Source organism: Anastrepha obliqua, chromosome 6, assembly GCF_027943255.1.
Source record: "Anastrepha obliqua isolate idAnaObli1 chromosome 6, idAnaObli1_1.0, whole genome shotgun sequence".
NCBI classification, from domain to species: Eukaryota; Metazoa; Arthropoda; class Insecta; order Diptera; family Tephritidae; genus Anastrepha; species Anastrepha obliqua.
In genome coordinates, this window is record NC_072897.1 from 42577924 (window position 1) to 42594848 (window position 16925).

The 16925-nt window shown below is 35.3% G+C and overlaps 1 non-coding gene and 1 pseudogene across 1 annotated transcript; both read left to right on the forward strand.

The window, feature by feature from the left end:
• Nucleotides 1-6916: 6916 nt before the first annotated feature.
• Nucleotides 6917-7091, forward strand: LOC129251003 (U2 spliceosomal RNA; annotated as a pseudogene).
• Nucleotides 7092-9656: 2565 nt separating this feature from the next.
• Nucleotides 9657-9846, forward strand: LOC129251103 (U2 spliceosomal RNA). The gene has a single exon (XR_008582916.1). It is a non-coding gene; the product is annotated as a U2 spliceosomal RNA (small nuclear RNA).
• Nucleotides 9847-16925: the final 7079 nt, after the last annotated feature.

Below are 16925 nucleotides of genomic sequence, written 5' to 3' on the forward strand. Positions count from 1 at the left end.
AAATTATTAGTATTGCTATTATTAAACTTATAATAACTATTAGACTGTAATTCATTATTTTGCTTTTGTTTGCTTCGTATCTGAGTTCTGCAATTTGCTGAATATTTTCAATAATTCTAAAATGCATATCTTCCATACTTAAATTCTTCATGATTGTTATATTAATTAATCTTACTGGGTTTGGTAAAAGTTGTACTGCGAGAGGTTTACGATGTTTATAAGTTACTTTATCAATTTCAATATTACAGTCTTCAAATCGTATCAAATAATTTCCGTTAATAGTAAAATTGTTAGAACCACAGTTGTGATATACAGTTTGATTCTTTGCATTGATTACATAAACATGGTTTGTATCCATTTCAATTACTTTTGATTGGTTATTAATCAGATATTTACAGTGCATTTTACTCTTAAATAAATTTTCGATACATTCACCTTTATATTCTTCCAATTCTTTCTTGAAGGAAGTCTTTTTATATATAACACCATTTAGAGATAAGATTTCATTTTCTTGGATATAAATTTCTGCTTGATTAACATTGGGTATAGGTTGAACATAGATTAATTAATAGGTTTCTTTAGTAAAACAGGGAATTTTAACTAATATTACAATATTTCCGTTATGAGTGACAATCACAATTTTGATCTTACTTAATTTTTCAAAAGTTATATTAAAGTTTAAACTGTCGCCATCTGTAATAATATCCCTGCTCAGAAGGTTATTTTGGCTTGTCATTAGGATTTCTTTGATTCTTATGATGCTAGTCTCAATATACATTAAATTTTCTAACAGTTTGTTAGTCCACTTTTCTTTTGATAATTTGTTTAATTCTGTGTTAAATTCATTAATATTTTGAAACAATTCCTTGTAATGATGATTTAGATTAGCAGTGATAGTTTTAATTTCATGGTTAAATTTCTCATTAATATTTTTCTGAAAATTGATTTGTTCAATTGCATTATGTGCGTTCACTGTGTTTACTTCTAACTTTCCTTCTATTTCTTGACGATCTTCATCATCCATTGTGCCATAAAGATATTTCAATCCTGTTCCCATAAAATTAAATAATCCTCTTTTCTGAATTCTATTATGTGGAGTAAGTGTGTCTATCTGAGTTCGAATATGCTTTATTTTAGCCATCATAAGTGGATTAGGCTCTATTTCCTTAAGCACTAGTGCTTCTAAATTGTCAACTTGTTGTTTATACATTGTTGTGTTAATTAAATAGGTAATTCTATCGTACCTTTCAATTAATTTTACTTTGTCTAGCTTCAGAAGTGAATATCCATTTCCGTGATTAAGATCTATGATTTCGATTTGTGCTGTGATCAAGGGGATCGCCATACAAATTAGGAAGAGGTGGAACATCGTGAACCTAAAAGATTTTAAGATTTTATATTATCTTTATGTATTATCCTGTTTTTATTTTTGATCATTATTTTATTTCCTAAATCTTCTTTGACCACTTGTTTTTTATACCTAGGTTTTAGTTTACTTTGATATTGATTATCTTTTTCGAATATTATTTCATTTTCATTAAATGTCCGCATTTGTCTATTTTTATTTCTACTACTCAATGTCGTTATTTGTGCGTCTTTTAGCTTGTTAGGCAAATCGTCCTGCTTAACTTTATTATAAAGGATTTCGAAAGGCTTTTTGTCTGTTACTGAGTGTACTGTTTGATTATAGGATTGGGCTGCTCTAATTATTACTTCTATATCATTTACTATTTCAAACTCCTCCCTAATGCATTTTGCAATTTCTATTATTGTGGAGTGGACTCTTTCTATTTGTCCATTAGTTGTTGAATGCTTAGGGTCGCAAAATTTAATTTGTATTTTCATTCGTTCTGCAAAAGATTTAAATTGTGCTGAACTAAATCCCGGTTCGTTATCGCAAGTTATCCTCTTTACCGCTGGGAAGCTTTGTAAAGCTTCTAATACTTTATTTTGTAGTTTAGTTTTATCATCAATGTGTTTAATCACCAAAAATTTTGAGTATGCGTCTATTAAAGTTAAGAATTTTAAGTTTAGCGCAAAGAATATGTCAATGTGAATCTGTTTTCCCTCCTTGTTCGGGATTGGTGCCTCGCCAATTGGAATTTGTTTAGGGTGTCTATCGTATTTATTTTTATTGCAGATATCGCAGTTTCTAATAAATTGTTTGAACTGTTTTTTCATTTCAGGCCAGTAGTAGTCTTTAAAAATCTGTTTGATATTTTCCTTATAATTTCTGTGCGCCCTAGTGTGAGTTTGTCTCACAATCTTCTCCTGGTCCTCTTCGTTAATTACATCCATTGCTATTACGTCTGTATGAAAAATTTTCTTTGCTATTCTATTCCTTAAAATTTGTTTTACTTCATATAAGTCTTCCATATTACAATGAATCCCTGTTAGCAGATTCTTATTTAACCGGTCTCCTATAATTTCTTTTAAAAACTCCAAGTCTTTATATCTTATATGATGTCGAAACGAATTAAAATTTTTCGTTCTAAAATGGTCATTCGTATTATCCTTGTTTAATACTATTTGCTGTGGAAAGGAGTTTAGAGGTTTCTTAATTGTTTTAATGTGAAAAATATCTAAACTTTCTGCTGAATGTGCAGTTTCTGTTAGGTCGTCGTTGCCATTTTCTAAATTATTATTGTTTAAAATCTGTCTAGAAAGAGCATCTGCTATATGATTGGTATTCCCTGGTTTATATATAATTTTAGGTGCATATTCCTCTATCAAGGCGTGCCACCTTTTCATTTTAGAATTGGGGTTTCTTGCCGATACTGCGAAAGTTAGAGGTTGGTGGTCTGTATGGATTTCTAAATCCGCTACTCCGTATAAGTAGTTTCTTAGACTCTTTAACGCCCATACGATTGCGTATAACTCCTTTTCGTTTGTCGCATAATTTTGTTCAGTTTTGTTTAGGGTTTTTGAAATGAACGTAATGGGCTTATTATTGTGCTAGTACGGCTCCAATTGCGTCATTGGATGCGTCTGTTGTTAGTATAAATTTCTTGCTAAAATTTGGTTGTGTCAATTCTACTTGTTGAATTAATTCGTTTTTTAATTTGTCTACTGCGTTTAGTGCCTCTTTATCTAATTCAATTATAACTTTTTTTGACTGATTTTGAGAAACCCTTCCGTTTTCTCCTGCTAAATACTTTGTTAATGGCTTTGTTATGTGTGCATATTTGTACACAAACTTCCTATAATACCCTGTCATTCCCAAGAAGCTTCTTAATTGCCTTAGCGTTCTTGGTACAGGATAATTCCTTATTGTTTCGATTTTTTTTTCGTCCGTTTTAATAACATTATAACTTGGTAGCCCAAAAATTCTACGTTTGAGTTGAAAAATTCTGATTTCTCAAGTGATATTTTCATATGTGCTTTTTGCAGTGTATTTATTATTTTAACTAAATGTGCATAGTGCTCGTCAGCGTTGCTAGAGTAAACTATGATATCGTCTATATAGACGTGACAAAATTTTCCTACGTATTGACGAAGGATATTATCCATAGCTCGTTGGAATATTGAAGGAGCATTCCGTAATCCAAAAGGCATTCGAATATATTCGTATTACCGTTGTTCACGGAAAATGCTGTTTTCTCAATATCTTCCGGTTTCATTAATATTTGATGGAAACCCGATTCCAAATCGATTGTAGAGAAAACTTTCGCTTTCCCTAAATTGGAAAGTATTACATTGCAATCTGGGATGGGATACTTGTCTGCTATCGTTTTCTCGTTTAACTTTTTGTAATCAATAACCATCCTCATTTTTGGAGTACCGTCTTCATTGGTACCTTTCTTGGGAACCACCCATATGGGTGAATTATAGGGGCTCTAGCTTTCTCTTATAATATTTTGTTTTATCATTTTCCTTATTTGTTCATTAACAAATTCATTGGCTGATAGCGGGTAAGGATATTGCTTACTCCAAATAGGACTGTCTAAAAGGTAGCGACGTATCTATTTTCCCCATGTTCATTTAAAATCATACTTTTTATTTCCCCTATTTTATGCTCGTTGTTTTTTTTTAAGTTATTTATTTGTCCTAACTCGATTTCATCAAGGGTGTAAAATTTCTCTTTTTTTCCATTTGTTAAGAGTGTATTATCTTCAAAATTTAATTGTATTTTCGCTTTGCTTAGCAAATTCATTCCTCTTAGTATATCGCTTTCTAAATTTTTAACTTCATAAAATCGTGTTGAGTGGTTAAAGATGTATGCATTATAACAATGCGTAATTGTTGTATAACCATTTATCGTTCTTACGCGTTTTGCAATTTCTAATTGCTTTCTATTAGGTAGAATGTTTGGTTTACAGAAGCAATTTGTTGCTCCTGTGTCTATCAATACTTTTAATTTTCTGTTTGTGCCTCGCAGTTGTCTGAATATGTAAGGCAAGGGGTTGCTTTGTCTAAAAAAGCATTATCCTGTATATTGTTAATTCTTTGTTGTTTCGGTTGGGGTTGATGACTATTACCTGACCCGAAACCTCTTTTTGGCGTTCGCTCTTCCGGGTTATTATTAGATTGGTAGTTAGGCTTATAAGTATTCTGCCTTGGTTGAGAGTTGGTTTGTTGTTGATGCTTTCCATTTCAATTCAACCGGGCTATTCGGGTCATGTTCTTCGATTTCGATGTAACTTAAATATGTTGCTCTCTGGTCAAAATAATGAGACACGTATTTTTTTGTTCGCCCGAAAAAAATTTTTTTCAAGAGTTATCGGCAATTTTGTTTTTCGCCTCAAACTCGATTTTTTTTAATTATATAAGAAAAAATTTTTTTTAAATGCCCATAACTTAGTCAAAAATGAACCGATTTTAATAATTCTGAGTTCAAAATGATCGTCATTACTTACACGAGCGATTTCATGTAGAAATAGTTGCAAAAAAGTAGTTGAAAATTTTTTATTTAGTAAAAAAGAAAAAAAATTTAAATTTTTTCAAAATTCAATATTTCAAAAAGTGTATTTTTTTTTTTTTATAACTTTTTCCAAATCAAGAAAACATGTCAAACTTTAATTGAGCTGCATGCCTAGTAGCTAAAATGCGTTGTATTTGAGTAATGAATTTTTGAGTAAACACCCTGTTTCGCACTTTTTGGTTTTTGCAAAATAAAAAATTTTCAACTACTTTTTTGCAACTATTTCTACATGAAATCGCTCGTGTAAGTAATGACGATCATTTTGAATCCAAAATTATTAAAATCGGTTCATTTTTGACTAAGTTGTGGGCACATAAAAAAAATTTTTTGTTATATAATTTAAAAAAATCGAGTTTGAGCCGAAAAACAAAATTGCCGATTACTCTTGAAAAAAATTTTTTTCGGGCGAACAAAAAAATACCTGTCTCATTATTTTGACCAGAGAGCAACATATTTGAGTTACATCGAAATCGAAGAACATGTCCCGAATAGCCCTTTTGAATTGAAATGGAAATAATCTATATAAGAAAATTTTTTTTAATTGCTCATAACTTAGTCAAAAATGAACCGATGTGAATGACTCTGGGTTCAAAATAATCGAATTACTTACACGAGCGATTTCATGTAGAAATAGTTGCAAAAAAGTAGTTGAAAATTTTTTATTTTGCAAAAACCAAAAAGTGCGAAACAGGGTGTTTACTCAAAAATTCATTACTCAAATACAACGCATTTTAGCTACTAGGCATGCAGCTCAATTAAAGTTTGACATGTTTTCTTGATTTGGAAAAAGTTATAAAAAAAAAAAATACACTTTTTGAAATATTGAATTTTGAAAAAATTTAAATTTTTTTTCTTTTTTACTAAATAAAAAATTTTCAACTACTTTTTTGCAATTGTTTCTACATGAAGTCGCTTGTGTAAGTAATTACGATCATTTTGAACTCAGAATTATTAAAATCGGTTCATTTTTGATTAAGTTATGGGCATTTAAAAAAAATTTTCTTATATAATTAAAAAAAATCGAGTTTGAGGCGAAAAACAAAATTGCCGATAACTCTTGAAAAAAATTTTTTTCGGGCGAACAAAAAAATACGTGTCTCATTATTTTGACCAGAGAGCAACATATTTAAGTTACATCGAAATCGAAGAACATGACCCGAATAGCCCGGTTGAATTGAAATGGAAAGCATCTGTTTAAATTGGCCTGACCTATCCACTTCCATCGGTTCTGGCTTAGGTTGATTTTGCCAACCAAAATTTCTATAACTGTTGTTCTGTTGACCGGCACGTTGGTCAAAACGTAAACTATTCGAATGTTGATTATAACTATTTGGTTTAGGGAAATTCCTATTATTATTGTTAGAATTCCTATTTCTGTTCATTTGACTTCTGACTTGACTGAATTCATTAGCGAATTGGATTCTAATTTGGTTAGACTCCATTTCTTGGGCCTTAGCTAATGCATTGGGTAGATCTGTGGGGTTAATGGCCATTAAAATATTATTTAAAGGATAATTTAATCCTGTTGTAAAAACTCTCAGTGCATCTGTCCGATGTCTTTTGTTGTATTCTTTAGTTATCTCTGATCTATTCCCGTAGGTCATAATAGTTTTATTAATCATTAATGTCAATTGCGAATTCACTTTGTTATAATAATCTACTAAGTTCAAATTCGTTTGCCGTATTAGATTTAATTCTTTTTGAAGTGAAAACTTCTTTAGAATCGTTGGGAGTGATTTGAGGAAAAGTGAAACGAAAAAGCGACCCTCTTGGCTACGAAGCGTTATATTATATGTTGATATAAACGTGATTCGAACCAAGGATTTTGGATCGGAAGCTCACATTGCTAGTCGCTCGGCTACCGCGTCATGCTGTAGGCTTTGGCCTAAAAGTTATTTAGTTACGAAGCGTTATATTATATGTTGATATAAATAATTTTTGTGAGCGTGTAATTCTCAAAAGGTTTATTAGAAAATGCATTGAAAATGTATTGAGTTTGTTGGTTGTGTATGGTTATCTTATCAGCTTAACATCTGATAGATCCTCTATCGGAGGACAACAAATGTTAAACTGATTTTTGGAAATGGGCGGAGTGTTTTAAGGGCTTGGTCCACCTCTGCCACGGGTTGGCCCGGTATTGCAGTACCGCCGGGATTTCGGCCTTGAATAAATACAAGAAGAAATATACTAATACATTTAGCCATGATGCAAAGAATAATGAGATTGCGCCCATCGTGGTCCCGTTACTTTGCGCTCAGCGAATTTGACAACTAGTTACGTGATTTTAGCTCAAGTATGGCCAGATTACCATTTTCGTAACTTGATTTAGCATTTTTTTTGTTATTTTTATTATTTTTTGTCTCGGAGTTTAAGTTCTTTCTTCATGACATTTTCCTAGCTGTTCTAATTAAACTGTCATGTTCATAATTTCGTAAAATATACATTTTTTAATGATTATTTAAATAATTCACTCAGTTTTATTTAGCTTTACTTTTTTTTAACATCTGGTGGCATTGCCCGCGATTGCCGGTGTTGTTAGTGTTCTTCTGCTTTCGGCAGTCAAATCTCTCTCTCGCTACTGCAGAGTTGCCTAGCTTTGGATATAAAAACGCACTAAATGCCCATTTAAAGAAAATAAAACACGAAATTTTTATTGTGTTACTTAAAGAACTTTGTATGCGTGACAAATTGTCTGTAGAATGTGCGTTTTTTTTAAATAAATGTGTTATGCTTATGTACAATTTAATTTATGAGTTGTTTTTGTTAAGCGAAACTCTTTTGTTAAGGGAAAGACTTTTTTGCTATATTTGAAGTTATGTAACTAGATAAGGTACTCTTTTTGTAAAAATGTCAGTATGGTTTCTTTACTATTTTCTGGTATTTTGTTGCTTATTTTTACTATGAATACATATCTTGATGCTCTATGTCTCACTAAGGATTGATGACCGGAAGAAACGATTACTCCTCTATGGTTTCAATTCGCATTCAATAAATTCAAAGGCTTTTTAAAATGTGTAAAAAGGTTTTCAATCTTAAGTAAAGTTGAGAGAGGGGCATTTAATATTTTTGCATAGCCTTAAATGGAGCCAAAAATTAAATTTGCACTTTCAAATTATCAAATTTTATAAGAGTAAAAAAATTTTCATTAGCACTAAAATCTTCTCAGAGATCTGGTCACATTGCCCATGATTGCGGTTATTGTTGATGTTTATGAATATTCGTTTTTTCTTTGGAGTGTGCGTTAATAAGAACAAACGGTAACAAACGTTTTAGTGAATATTTACGCAAAAATAAGATAATTCGTGAAAGTGTACTCGTATAAGTGAAAAATAAGAAAACATGAAATGTGCAGTGAAAAATTGTGCTAGTAAGAACCTCAATAAAGCGTGTGATATAAGCTTTTTTATATTTCCAAAGGATGAGGCGCTCTGCATACATATGCTTATAATATTTAATTAAATTAAAGTTAAATGTTTTAAAATGTCTATAGGAATAGGAACTGAGCACCGATCCACGGACTGAGTACACTGCCTCCGCCATCCATCCAGTGGCACCATCCGTTCAAGGCACTTCTCCTGGCGCAACTCCATCAGCACTATTAAAATCCACATTCACACATTGTTCAATCTTATCAGCGGCTGTGCAACAATATTAGACACTATAAGATGTGTAGATCCACGACTTGGTTGAACAATTTAATATGATTTGCAAAATATTTAAGATTTTTCCCACCATTTTTTCAAAATACTAAATTTGATAAGAATCAACTAATTTTCATTAGCACTAAAATCTTCTCAGAGTGACCTTTTACAACATTCTTTCTTTATTAATACAGTTTTTTTTAACTTACAGTTTCGGTAGCTTTAAATTAAAGCACTAAATTTATTGCGAAGAGCAAATGGTTGGCAATACTGCACAACTCAGCAAACGTGACGTCACGTACGCTCTGATGGGCGCAATCTTGTTTCTATCATTCTTGACATTTAGCTTTGGTGAGAAGAGACATAAATTTTTATATGAATACAAGTAGACGAAAATGGAATTTTTTTTTTGAGATTTGCATTGTGGGACATTTCTGATTATTTATTGAAAAGAGTTTTTTTTATTAAAATTTTATTATAGAAGAAAATTGAATTTTTTCCAAGATGAATTCATACACTAAGCTAAGTAAAACGTTTCGTAATTCAATTTTGTGTTGACATCCAAATGTACACGGCTGAAGAAAAAAATAACAAATCAAATTATTGCTAACCACCTTCAATAGATTCGCCTTGATTTTTCATATAAAAATTATACATATCATCACTTGTGACAAGTGTACCCAGTCGGTCGACAGTGTGTGAATCATCTTTACATTCTGCAAGAATACCCCAACCCGCGCAGCGCACAGTAAAATCGACACAAAGCTGAGCGCAGAGCACAATCGTACAAACACACTAACGTACATACATACATATATACGCTCGAATACATTTTCTTACTGTGCTCAGCCAAGGCTGGTAGTCATGCACTGTGGCGATATGAACGCACAAATGCACATACACAGGCACGAACATGAAATCAAACAGCTCGCCGTTGCTTGTTGGCTCTTCTATGTTTGGTTTAGATACTGAAAGTCAGTTTAAGTGAATCGGTATAAATATTTCGTACATTAATTTTTGTGAGCGTGTAATTCTCAAAAGGTTTATTAGAAAATGTATTGAAAATATATTGAGTTTGTTGGTTGTGTATGGTTATCGCTTCTCGGCCTTATGGCTAAGATCAAAGTGTAGCTTTGTAGCTTAACATCTGATAGATCCTCCATCGGAGGACAACAAATGTTAAACTGATTTTTGGAAATGGGCGGAGTGTTTTAAGGGCTTGGTCCACCTCTGCCACGGGTTGGCCCGGTATTGCAGTACCGCCGGGATTTCGGCCTTGAATAAATACAAGAAGAAATATACTAATACATTTAGCTTTGGTGGGAAGAGACATAAATTTTTATATGAATACAAGTAGACGAAAATGGAAGAAATGTGTAAGTCTGTTTCTTCGGTCCGTTTGGGTATTTTTTTTGACAACATCGAAACCAAAGCATTTGTATCATATTTTAGCTATCATAAGCCACTCGTATCATTTGTTGAAATTGAAAACATTGAGGATGAATAATAATAAAATGAAGAAAATAAAATATGAACTTTATAGCAATATTATAATGAACCTATAATTATCCCGCCCCTAATGCTGCTTTCGTCTCATTCTCTCTCAGTTTGTCTTACGGAAGGTTTCACTTCTATCCCGTCTAACCGTTAGACTGGTATTTTTTTTTTCTAATATATGCAGAGGACGTTTATCTGCATAAGCAAAGTCTAGTCGGCTTATGATGGCCTCAAAATTAAGAACTGTGCCATGATTTGTTAGAGTATCGTTGGCTTCTTGTGTAATTTTATTCCTGAGAATAGTTGATGCAGCAAAATATTTCCTACTTCCTTTAACGTACAATAAAATAGTGTTATGAGCTTCTTCTCTCCAGCTCACGTAGCCCTTACCATTGAATTCGGGTAATGATTTTATGATATCTAAAGTCTCACTACATTGAATTGTTTCTGAAATGCTTTGTGTCTCGAATTCTGTCACATTATGTGTGTTTGTCAAATTTCCTAATTGAAGTCTTAATTGCTCTATTTCAATTTTTAAATCGTGTGTCTGAGCTGCAATAAGTTGTGCTAAAATTTCACTATCCGTACTCATTTTGTCCCTTTATAAATTTATTCACTTTGTCACTTCACAATTTATTCCCTTAAAATTATTCACTTAAAATTATTCACTTAAAATTAATTTGTTTACTTTTCTCCAGTGATAGGATACTTGATTGCTGTGATTTCTGGTAGAGCTCCTTTGTCCTTTGGAGGTCCTTAATGTCCAGATATCTAGGATAACTTGATTGATGAGTCTCAAACTACGTCAATTTCAGTTAGTTGATTGTGGGCACAGAAAATAAAAATTAACACTTATTGCTTTATTTCTCCTTCTTTTTTTCAAGGATACTTTTTATAGCAATTTTAAAAACTTTGATCCTAAGGATTGTCCAAAGTCCTTTTCCGATCAATAATTAATTTTTATATTCTTAGGCCCCTTGCGTTGGGCGCCAATTAAATATTCACGGGTTGACTTGTCAGTCGAAACTCCAAATTGAGTCTAACTTTATTTGATTATACAATTCTTAAACTAAGCTAAGCTGCTGTCGGTTGCTGTCGCTTTGTTATTCCACAGAATTTGATATTTAAGTCGGTGTCAGCAGGTTCGGTAGGAAAGCGGTTGCATTCCTTAACTTGTTGTGCTATTGTTTTGTTATTTCAGATAATTTGATATTTAAGTTAGTGTCAGCAGTTTCGGTGGGAAAGCGGTTGCATTCCTTAACTGTGCATGCAAATATTTGTGATCACAAAGAAATCGTTTTTGTAGACTTAAGAATTGCGTTTATGGAACAGTGATCGACTTAAGCGGTTATTGATATTATTAAGGATATAGATATTACTGTTTGTTATCAAAATTATATATGCATATTAAGAAATTCTGCCTCTTTGTTTAATACTTGGTGTCCCTGAAAAAGGCCTCTTTGTCAATTGGATGAAGAGCACATCTAGATTAGTACTTTTATATATTTTCGTTTTCTTTTGCGGGTGTTTTCAATCAGTTTTGTAATGTTTTTCACTAAGAAAGCTGTAGATGTTGGTCCGGGTGATCATGCAAACCTCCTTTGGCTCGAATGATTCCAAAAAAATTTGCAGAACCTCCAGGTTCAAGCGGTATGTCAAAACGTACTTAATATTGTATCGTCTTTGAACGCTTTCGTACACCAAAACTAATTGTGTAATTATTACACAATACTGATTTATGTTGAAATAGGTATGTAATATTTTTGTAATTTTAGGTACTAACATAAATATATTAGTTTAACCTTTTGAAATGACAGTTAAGTATCTCTTCCTATCGCCCTCATGTTTTCATCAGTTCCGTTATGCTATCTAATATCTGAACTTGCTCGCTTATCTGTAGGCCGTATGCATGGCACCCTGTTCTTTAGTCAGCACGTGGTATCCTGACGTCCATCATATCAAGCCAATCGTTAGTCTAAAAATGATGTAATTTTACATATAAAAACATGTATGTAAACATATGTATGTATGTAAAACTTACCAATTTAAATAACTCAAAGGACTCATTTCAATTATGGCCACTTAAATGTCCCAAACTTGCTGCTCTCGTAATTGCCATTACCACGGTATGTGAAAATAATTTTGCTGCCAGTTTTACCTTTTGCCTTTGCGGTCCAGATACTTTTAATTGCATTGCTTTAATATTCTTATTTTTGCTTAATATAAATACTCACTAAAGCGTTTGGTTATATAGCGCACGTTCAAAAACGATAATAAACGAATAATCATCAACATCAACAATAACCGCAATCGCAGCAGTGTGACCAGATGTAAAAAAAAGTAAAGCTAAATAAAAGAGTGAATTATTGAATTAATTTAAAAATTTAATGAGAACAGGGAGAAAAATGTCATAAAGAAAGAACAAAAACTCCGACTCTAAAACCAAAAAAAATGCTACTTCAAGTTACGAAAATAGTTACTGGTCACCAATTGAGTTAATATGACGTCACTCATTTTCAAATTCGCTGAGAACAAAGTAACGGTACCATTATAGGCTCCATCTCATTATTCTTTCCATCATGGCTTCAAGTGCAACTAGCGCCTGGGCGTTCTGCTTTCCCTTTATGACCAAATAATAAAAATATCGCTCCTATTATAGTCAAATTGAGATCTGCTGCAGATCGCTCTCAATTGATGAAAGCTGTAGCAAGATATTGCAAAGAGAAAGAAACGGGTGCTTTCTCTTAGTGATAAGGGTCTCAGTATCGAAGGGGACCTATTTATGTACAAATGTCTTACGAGAAGAAATCGTGAACTAATGTATTTTTATATGCAGTAAAAGGAGCAAAAACTTCTAATCAGGGATTGAAACTAGTGCTTATTACTTTCTAGTTTTAATTTTTACTCTCGCTTTTGTTCTGAACTTGAACAGATACTTAGTGGAGCAGGTAGCACAAAACGCCCGATCATTTGTTTTACTCTGCTCCAAGCTACGTTTCGTAACTACTAGTAGCTCAGAGTACTAGTCAAAAAAAATTGTCAGTACTCTCTGTAGTTGGAATAGATCCAGAAAATTTGGAATCGGACGAAGCGCTACTTGCGAACTTATACATGTGTAATCTAGCTAGCGCTACTACTCTCAATTATTCTTTGAGGAGTTACTTGTCTCCCATCGGACGCGTCCCCACTGGGCGGATCGGGCAATGCTCGGCAGGGTAAATGAGAAATAAAAAACCACACGCGGACCAAAGCAAGCTCGAGCGGAGTTGCTAGTCTCCCATCGGAAGCGTCCAAGTGGTGGATCGGGGAATGCGGGTAGTGAGAAATAAAATACCACTCGCGAACCAAAACCAGCAAAACAGAGTAGGCAAGTTGAGGAGCGTCGGACTCAGAGTCAACGGTTACCCTGGTCAGCGTGTATTCTTCATGTCAGGAGTTACTGTTTAAAATATGATGGCGTGATCTACGGGCCAGTGATTCCAGTGAGATTCTGATGACGGCATACTTCCGATCTAGGATTGCAATCGGGCTGGAGCAGTGAATCTCTATAATCCTAGTAGGCGGAGTGAAACCCTATGAAGCCGCCTTATATAAGGGTTTTCTGCTTCTCCGCCTTGAGTGATGATAGTCCTGAGTGGCCATGTAGGTTGGGTTGAGATAACTCCCCATTATTTCCGGTTTGGAGTCTGGTTCTAATCACAGTTATCTATAAGGATTTGTATCAACTCTACTATGGCCTCCGTGTTTCATAGATAACCATAGGACTTACGGAAACTACATACAAGCGCGAAGATAGCGGCTGTGAGCTTGGGCCCATATAGCATGGGTAATCAAAAATTAAAAACGAACGAAAAGCCTCACAGTAACAGCAACCCCCTTGAAACAGAAGCTGCAGCAGTCTTTAAGAGAAGCTCTACTCTTAGCAGAATCCCACCACAAACATCAACTTTTATAAGCAATACACCGATGGTAGCGAAATTTATTGAATGCAGCTCAGCAACCATTCCAGCGAGCCAACGACGAGGAAACAGAACGGCAGCGCATACAAGCAGCATCTTTGGTGGCATGTCCGGAACTCCAACAAGTCATTATGAATGCGAACAGCGGCAAAATACCGACCGACAATAATTCTGTGTCGAAAGCCAATTTGCTTTCCAAACTGATTGAATGTCTTCGAAATGAGATTGACGGTCTGTTGCAATATGTCAAATGACGTCGCAATGTCCACGGCGACATAAAGAGAATGTGCAGCATCATACAATGCACACATACGGAGGTAGTCATGCAACTGAAGAATGAAGAACGCTTAGAATAAGAAATAGGCACCCCTGTGCAGTCGCGAGGAAAAACAACAGCAGTGGAAGGGAAAAGTTCCACTTTGTCTGCTTAAAGGATAAGAGTTAAAATCAGCCCAAAGGCAGTAACACATGGAACAACAAAATCGCCAGACTCAAAGAAAAGAAGGTCAAGATCACCTGAGAAATTTGTTCTCTTCGAAAATACGGAAAAATGGCGTAAGGTTCAGAGGACGAAAAGGCCGCCAATAACAAAGAAAACCGCCGGTGCGCTGCGACCTAGATCTGACGCGATTTTCATTCAGAAAAAGATAGAAGCAACGACCTATGCGGATATACTGCAAGCAGGCAAAAGAGCGAGGCAAAAGTGCGAAAACCGGATAACACGACATTTGGAGGCACACAGTCAACATATAAAGCACTTGGTGCTGATGACGCCAAAAAAGTTCTAGCTCTTGGCTCCCTCAAAGTTGTGTGGATGTGGTCCCGAGTTACGGAAGTTATATCACCCGGAGATTTCAATGCTTGGTCAAGGTCATGGGAAGTCAGCGCACAACCCCAAGCGGTCGTTAGCACTAGCGGGAGTACACATTTTACTACGTCACAGGGCGATCAATAGTTGATCTTACTTTCGCAGATCGCGACACAGCAAACCGCACAAAATGGAGTGTGGATGAAAGCATATACATACACTCGAAGCGACCATTTGGCTATAATAATGGAGATAAATATTGCACGACTGCCACAATCAGGAGATTAGTAGCAGAAATGGAACAGGATTGCCTTTCATATCGAGATCTTCCTAAAACACTCAGGCTAAAAAGTCCATTGTATTTAAAGCTCTGGAAAAGGGGTAGATAGTCAAGGAGGGAGGGAGAAAAGTATCAGAGAAAGAGATAGGAAAGAATAGAGACAGAGATAGAGATAGTTAGCCCTGTGAGAATTTTCCAGATTCTTTGGCAAATCTGTAAATATCCTCCAGTTTTAGAGAACGAATATCACTCATTCCCATGACATCGGAACCCAATACCCGTAGTCGCGCTCTAGCAAAGGCAGGACACTCACAGAGAAAGTGCTCAGTGCTATCTGCCTCCTCCAAGCAGGACAGGCATACCGGGTCCTCGATGATTCCAATGGTGGTCATATGTTGACCCCATGGGTTGTGTCCTGTAATGATGCCGACCATCAACCGAATGTCTTTCCTTCTAAGTTTTAGTAGAAAGTTTGACAGTTTTCTGTTCGGACTTGTCACAAAACACTTTGCAGTTCTGCAGCGTTCTAGACCGGACCATCGCTCTTTATGTAGATTGCCTACATAGTCGTTGATCCAATTCTTGATTCCTGCGGGACTGATTCCGATTATTGGCTCTGGCCTCTGTGGGGGCACCGCTGATCCACGGTTGGCCAATTCGTCGGCAATTTCGTTTCCTTGAACACCAGAGTGTCCTGGAACCCATATAAGTACAAGCCTGTTTTGTCTTGCGACAGAATTAAGCTTCTTCTTACATTCTTGAACAATCTTCGAGGTTTGCTTCGCGTTCTCCCGGTCCTTCAATGCAGCCTGACTGTCACTGAAGACTCCAATCTGTTTCCCGCTCCATCTCCTCTCGATTATCCATTCGGCTACTTTTAGGATGGCAAAAACTTCTGTTTGAAAAACAGTTGCCATTGCCCCCATAGCATAGTGATACTTATAACTATCGTTTAAGTACCATCCGGCTCCAGACCCTATTTCAGTCTTGGACCCATCGGTAAAGAAAATATCCGTCAAACCTCCCTGCATGCATTCTGGATTGCTCCATTGCTCACGCAATGGAAATCTGACATCAAATTTCCTTCCGAATGAAACTGTGGGTATCAAGTCATCTTTAGGTGCCAAAAACAGTGGATACTGCTCCGACAGCAACTTAAAGATTTCTCTGTGTCCCGTAGTTCCATCTTCGTGCCAGAAACCATATTTATGGAGTCTACACATTGCTTTTATTGCTTCCTGTTGTATCTTAAGATCCAGGGGGAGCAAATTAAGCATAGCATTTAGGGCATCATCAGAGGTTGTACTCATGGCACCCGTGATGCATAAACATACACTTCTTTGCAGCCTGTATAGTTCCCGGATTGTGGACTTAACCATGCTCCGTCGCCACCAGACCACAGAAGCGTAAGTGATGATTGGTCTGATAAGTGCCGTGTATATCCATAGGACCACAGCAGGTTTCAGACCCCAAGTTTTGCCAAAGGCTCTACGGCATTGCTGAAAAATCTTCAATGCACGATTCACCTTCAGTGAAACGTGTGTCTCCCAGGTCAGCTTCTTATCCAAGATTACTCCTAGATATTTAACTTCGTTGGAAAGACCAAGTGTCACACCTTTCAGTGTTGGAAGACTGAGTCCATCCAATTTCCGTTTTCTCGTAAACAAGACTATTGTTGATTTGTTCGGATTAACGGAAAGACCTTGTCTCATGCACCAATCATCGATTTTGTCAAGGATCCTCTGCACTTTCGTGCAAAGCCTCCTTAAGGATTTATCCGATGTTAGCGCACAGACGTCGTCCGCATATGCTTGGACGT